This window comes from Rhinolophus sinicus, chromosome 17 (assembly GCF_057876585.1).
Source record: "Rhinolophus sinicus isolate RSI-liver-muscle chromosome 17, RSI-T2T, whole genome shotgun sequence".
Taxonomy (NCBI): Eukaryota; Metazoa; Chordata; class Mammalia; order Chiroptera; family Rhinolophidae; genus Rhinolophus; species Rhinolophus sinicus.
The window spans coordinates 115,104,078-115,110,922 of NC_142517.1; the positions used below are offsets into that span (position 1 = coordinate 115,104,078).

A 6,845-nucleotide genomic window follows, 5' to 3' on the forward strand; every position below is an offset into this window, starting at 1 on the left:
GACTTGATTCAGGGAAGGTCTCACCAAGAGACGTCCATCACTGCAGGACTGAAAGCAGGGTGTTAATACACAGAACTGGGCACGGGAGAGACATGCCTTAACACCCATGGCTGAGGAGTGGAGGGCAGTAATTTCCTGGAGCCCAGGCTCGTCAAGGTCAGCTGTCCTCATCTGCAGGAGCCTGGAGAAGATGCAGCCACCTCCAGGGCTGCTGTCCGAGAGGGACAAGTCCCAGATTATCCCATCACCATCTTCCACTGGCCACACTGGGAGAAAAGCCAGCTGACCAGGAGTCAGGGAAGGAAGACAGTACCAGAGATGGGGGACAGGTCCCAGGGCAGGCAGGCCCAGATCCACATGAACTCAGCATTCTGCTTCTTATTCTGAATCCTGGTCACATACCAAATTCCCCCAGAAATCTTGGGTCAGGATTCTTTTCCTTTAAATGCCCCACAGGCAATTCTGGTACCAGCTGGGCTGCTGTGGTACTGCTACTCTAACTTGCTCAGAGGACCCAGGAGAGAATGCTGGTGGGCATCTAAGTGTGGGTGTTCTTGGGGGGGAAACCTGCAAGGCACTGTGTAAGTCCAACTACAAATGTACTGGCATTCTGTTCTTCAGAGTTACAGCAAATGAGTTACTGAAATTAAACATGTAGTTTTATAAATACAGTCTGATACAAGTCAGAAAATGACCTTGTGATTAGAAAGATACATAGTGTTCAGGCATCCTTAGATGAAGCTCGAGAAGTCAAACCTGACAAAAGCCACACCATTCCTCACTTCCTACTTTGTCTTTTATTTTGTTAAACAAACGAAACAAGCAAAAGGAAACCATTTTGCTAGGGAATAGTTTTCTGACAGCATCTGTCTACATAACAGGCTGAAATGTATGAACATTTAGCACGCTGGTACTGAAAATATGTTCAGAGTATGATAGTATAAAGCCACAGTTCACAGGAGAGCTTAGTTGTCCACTCACTAATGGGACCTTCCTCAGCATTCTCCCCCATCTGTAATGGGCCTCTCAGAGACTCCATCACATACATGGATTTAAAAATAAAGCTTAATGCTCTGGAGGAAATGAGAATCTAAAAAGAAGGATAAGTTTTCGAACTAAGCTGGGGTTTTCAGAGCATGAGTCACGCCGCCAGCTATGAGCCCTGCCCACCAAGGAGGTGTGTCTTCTGATTTCATGAGACACTTCGAGGGCACTCTGGGCACCCCTTTGTCAGTCACACCATCTCGTAAGTAAACCATCAAGGTGACAAGGTTAGGCCACCACTTTATGCTAGACGATCCCAGACATAGCCCAGCAGTGTCCTTCCCATCAAAATTTAGTTTTTTTTGTCTCTGATTTTCCATCTATCAAATCTCCAAATCCAGTTTTTTCAGTGGTCCTTGTGCCATCAGTTGCCTCTCCATTCTGTGTTCTAAATATTTTTATTTGTTTCTGCACAAAGCATTTTCAGAATTATTTTCATGGAGACACTTAATGAATTTTCTTACATTCACTGAAGTGGTCCAGCAGGAAGCTGCCCTTGTTCGGGGACCACAGCTGGAAGCTCTTGGAACCAAAGTTCATGGCCATGGACATGATGGTGGCACTGGAGCCCCTGAACATGACACACACTGTACGTAGGCCAGCCAGGTGAGCCTGCAGTGGATTTTTGTATGTTGATTTTGGAGCCAGCAAATTTACTGTATTTGTTTATTGTTTCTAATAGCTTTTTGGTGTAGTCTTTAGGGTGTTCTACATATAGTTTCATGTCATCTGCAAAAAGTGACAATTTAACTTCTTCATTCCAAATTCGGATACCTTTTATTTCTTTTTCTTACCTGATTTCTCTGGCTAGGACTTCCAACACTATGTTGAATAACAGTGGTGATAGGGGACAACCCTCTCTTTTTCCTGAACATAGAGCAAAGGGCTTCAGTTTTTCACTATTAGTTATGATATTAACTGAGGGTTTGTCATTTATGGCCTTTGTTATGTTACAGTATTTTCTTTCTGTACCCATTTTATTAAGTATTTTAATCATAAATGGACGTTGTATCTTGTCAAGCATCTCTTGGTATAATCATATGATTTTTGTCCTTTATTTTTTTCATGTGATGTATCACATTGATCAATTTACATATGTTGAACCATCCTTGTGCCCCTGAGATAAAGCCCACTTGGTCGTGATGTGTAATCTTTTTAATGCATTGTTGTATTCGGTTTGCTAGAATTTTGTTTAGGATCTTTACATCTGTATTCATCAGAGATACTGATCTGTAATTTTATTTTGTGGGGTTTATCCTTGCCAGGCTTTGATATCAGGGTGATGTTGGCTTCATAGCGTGAGTTAGGGAGTATTGTCTCTTCTTCAACTTTTTAGAAGAGTTTGAGGACAACAGCTATTAGATCCTCTTTGAATGTTTGGTAGAATTCACTAGTGAAGCTATCTGGTCCTGGACTTTTGCTTTTGGGAAGGTTTTGGATGACTGATTGAATTTTCTTACTGTTGATTGGTCTATTTAGATTTTCCAGTTCTTTGTGATTCAGCCTGGGAAGGCAGAATCTAAGAACTTGTCCATTTCTTCTAGGTTATTGAATTTGGTGGTATATAGTCCTTCATAGTATTCTTGGGTGATCCTTTGTATTTCTGTGGTATCTGTGATAACCACCCCTCTTTCATTTATGATTTTCTTTATTTGTGTCTTTTCTCCTTTAATCTTACGGAGGCTAGCCACTTTTATTAATCTTTTCAAAGAACGAGTTCTTTGTTGCATGAATATTTTCTATTATCTTTTAGTTCTCTGTTTCATTTAGTTCTACTCTGATTTTTATTATTTCCTTACTTCTGCTGACTTTGGTTCTGCTTTTTTCCAGTTCTTTGAGGTGTAATGTGAGATTATCTGGGATTTATCTTCTTTCTTCAGATAAGACTGTAATGATATAAATTTCCCTTCTATTACTGCTTTTGCTGCATCCAAATAATTTTGGTGGGATTTTCATTCTCATTTGCTTCTATGTATCTTTTGATCTCTCGTCTTATGTCTTCTTTGACCCAGTTGTTCCTTAAAAGCATGTAGTTTAATCTACACATATTTGTGGTTATTCATGCTTTCTTTTTGCAGTTGATATTCAATTTGAAAGCCTTGTGATCAGAGAATATGCTTGGTATGATTTCAGTCTTCTTAAATTTGCTGAGCTTAGTTTTATGTCCCAATATGTGGTCTATCCTTGAGACTGTTCCGTGTACACTAGAAATGAATGTGTAGTCTGATGTTCGAGGATTAAATGCTCTATAAATGTCAAGTATGTCCATTTTATCTAATGTGTCATTTAGGGCTGATATTTCTTCATTTATTTTCTATTTGAATGACCTAACCATAGCTCTCAATGATTTGTTTAGATCCCCTACTATAATTGTGTTTTGTTCAATTTCTCCCTTTAGTTCTGTTAGTAGTTGTTTGTTATATTTTGGTGCTCCCTGATTGGAGGCATAAATATTGATGACTGTTGTGTCTTTTTGTTGTATAGTCCCCTTTATCATTATGAAATGTCCATCTTTCTCTCTCGTTACCTTTTTTAACCTGAAGTGTTTCATCTGTTATCAGTATGAATACACCTGCTTTTCTCTGAATACCATTCGGTTGGAGTATCAATTTCCACTCTTTCACTTTGAGTCTATATTTGTCTTTGTAGCTGAGATATGTCACATGGAGGCAGCATATGGTTGGGTTTAGTGTTTTGATCCAATCGTCTACTCTGTGCCTTTATTGGTGAGTTCATTCCATTTACGTTTAGGGTGATTATTGATATATGAGGATTTCTTATCATTCTATCTTTTGTTTTCTGTTTGGATGGAGTCTCCATTGTTTCTTTGATTTTTTTGTTGCTCTTTGTTATTTCAGTGTGGTGATATTCTATGATTTCTCCCCGTGTTTCCTCTTTTTTTATGTTACATATTTTAGTTCTGAATTTTTTGAGTGGTTACCATTAAGTTTATGTAAAAGAAAGTTTCATATTTAGAGTATTCCATTTTCTTCATTATGCCTCCTTTTCCATTCTCTTGCCAATTCAGGCCTTTAGTCTCTCCCCTTTTATGTTTCTGTTGTCACAAATTATCCCTATTTATGCTGGGAGTTGATTTCTGCATTAGCAAGTAGTATTTTTGTGTTTTTTTTGGTTTTTTAAATTTTTTAAAATTTTTTTACTTCTTTACCCTGTATGTTATGTTTAAGTGTATAGTGTCTTATTTGGTGTAGGTGTTGCCATTTCCTGCTTCTGTCTGTCTGTTCGTAGTCCCACTCATGATTTTGTATTCTTTTCCTTTTTTGTTTCAGGTCAAATCGCCTCCTTCAATATATCTTGTACTGCAGGTTATGTTAGAAAATTTCCATAGCTTCTGTATGTCGGGAAATGTCTTTATTCTTCCTTCATATCTAAAGGATATCTTTACTGGATATATTATTCTTGGGTCATAATTTCTCTCTTTCAATATTTGAATATTTGATTCCACTCCTTTCTGGCAAGTAGAGTTTCTGCTGAAAAATTGGATGAGAATCTAATGGGCTTTCCTTTGTGGGTTACCATCTTCTTTTCCCTGGCTTCCTTGAGGATTCTTTCTTTGCTGTTATTTTTTGACAGCTTCAATACAATGTGCCTTGGAGAAGCTTCCTGTTGAGATTGAGGTAATTAGGTGTTCTATTTGCTACTTGTATTCGGCAATGCAGTTCTTTCCACAAATTCTCAAATTTTCATCAACTGTTTGTTTGAATATACTCTCTGTTCCCTTCTCCCTTTCTTCTCCTTCTGGTATGCCCATTATTCTTATGTTGCTCTTTCTGATGGAGTTTTTTCATTTCTTTTAACTCTCAAATCTCTCTTCTTCCATCTGTGTCATTTCCAGATTTCTATCTTTGATGTCACTGATTCTTGTCTCCATCTGGTCAGCTCTATTACCTAAGCTGGCTATTTCATTCTTCATTGTTTTTATTGAGTTCTGAATCTCCAAATTTCTATTTGGTTCTTTTTTTAAATTAAAGTTATTGGGGTGACAATTGTTAGTAAAGTTACATAGGTTTCAGGTGTACAATTCACACGGTGTGTTCACCACCCAGAGTCAGTTCTATTTCCATCTCTTTGGGAGAATGTTCATTTTGTTCTTTGAATGTGTTTCTGAGTTCATTAAACTTCCTGTCTTTGTTTTCTTATATCTTGTTGAGTTTTTTCAGAACTGCAGTCTTGAATTCTCTGTCATTTAAGTCACATTTTTTATGTCTTTCAGTTCATTTTCTAGAGACTCTTTTTATGTGTGTGTGAGCTGTCTTGTTACCTTGGTTATTCATGGCAATTAATTAATTATTATTTCTCTTCCTAGGCATCTACAAGAGTGAGTTCTTATATTGGGCACACCAGTGGACAGAAATATTCAAAGTGGTGACATCACAGAAATGGTGGTGTGGGGAGAACTTCTTGAAATCTCCCCTGGCACCTACAACAAATTGAACAGCTATGATTCAACAAAGGACTCCCTACACGGAACACAGGAATGCCTGAGACCTGCAATTGAAATCATGTAAAGGCTGGGAAATTGGGTGAGTGGGGGAGGGAAGGTGGAAGTGTGAAGACGTGGGTCTTGGGCTGCAGGATGCAGACCGGAGCTCAGAGTTCCCTGTAGTCCAGAGCTACCACAGTCATGGTAGAAGGAAAAATTCAGACTGCTAGTGCTCCCCTTATGGCCTATAGTCCAGCCTGAGGGATCAGCATATAACATGGCTGAACTCAACAATCACGGCCTAGACCTCAGAGCAAAGACTGAGGGAAAAAGGGTGAGATTGGTGGCTTAATCCCTCACTGCCAAGCAGAAGATGGAAGATATAGGCACAGTGCCTGGCGAACCCCTCCCCACACTCCCAGTGCTAGAAACAGACTCCAGAAGAAACAGTAGCAGTCTCAGATCAAAAGAAGAGAATATTTACAGCTCAGAGATCTTCAGTCCCCACAGCCACAGACTCACACTGCAACTAATTCCGGTGAAAGGGAAGGAACTGTAGGGGCAAGATAACTGTGGACTGGTAGTCGCAATTGCTCAGAGACACCTCTTACAATCTAACATGCCCCCACCTCCACTTATCTGGGTGGATCCATGCAGGGGTAAACAGAGCTGCTGAGACACACAAGCTCTGACTCTGGTTACAGAAAGAGCTTTGAGACTTCAGAAGCTCTCCACATTCTGGCCTGCAAAGTTTCTGTTGAAAAATCAGCTGATAGTCTTATGGGAGCCCCCTTGTAAGTAACTAGTTGTCTTTTTCTTGCTGCTTTTAGGATTCTCTTTGTTTTTAACCTTTGCCATTTTAATTATAATGTGTCTTGGTGTGGACCTGTTTAGGTTCATTTTCCTTGGGACTCTCTCTACTTCCTGGGCTTGTATGTCTATTTCCTTCATCAGGTTACAGAGGTTTTTAGTCATTATTTCTTCAAATAGGTTCTCAATGTCTTGCTCCCTTTCTATCCGTCTGCTACAACTATAATATAAATGTTATGTTTGATGTTGTTCCAAAGGTCCTTTAAATTTTCTTGTTTTTTATTCTTTTCTATTTTTATCGTTCTACTTGAGTGCTTTCTGCTACCTTGTGTTCTAAATTATGTATTCAGTCCTCTGCTTCATCTAATCTGCTGTCGATTCCTTCTAGTGTATTCTTCATTTCAGTTATTGTATTTATTTATGACTGGTCCTTTTGATGGTCTATATATCCTTCTTTATGCTTGCTATCTCTTTGTTGAAGTTCTAATTAAGGTCCTTAAGCATTCTTACAGCCATTGTTTTAAACTCTTTTTGGTATGTTGTTTCT

The 6,845-nt window shown here is 38.9% G+C and overlaps 1 pseudogene; it reads right to left on the bottom strand.

The window, feature by feature from the left end:
• Positions 1 to 962: 962 nt before the first annotated feature.
• On the bottom strand, positions 963 to 3,271 carry LOC148754838 (cytochrome c oxidase assembly protein COX19 pseudogene; annotated as a pseudogene).
• Between the last annotated feature and the right edge of the window lie 3,574 nt (positions 3,272 to 6,845).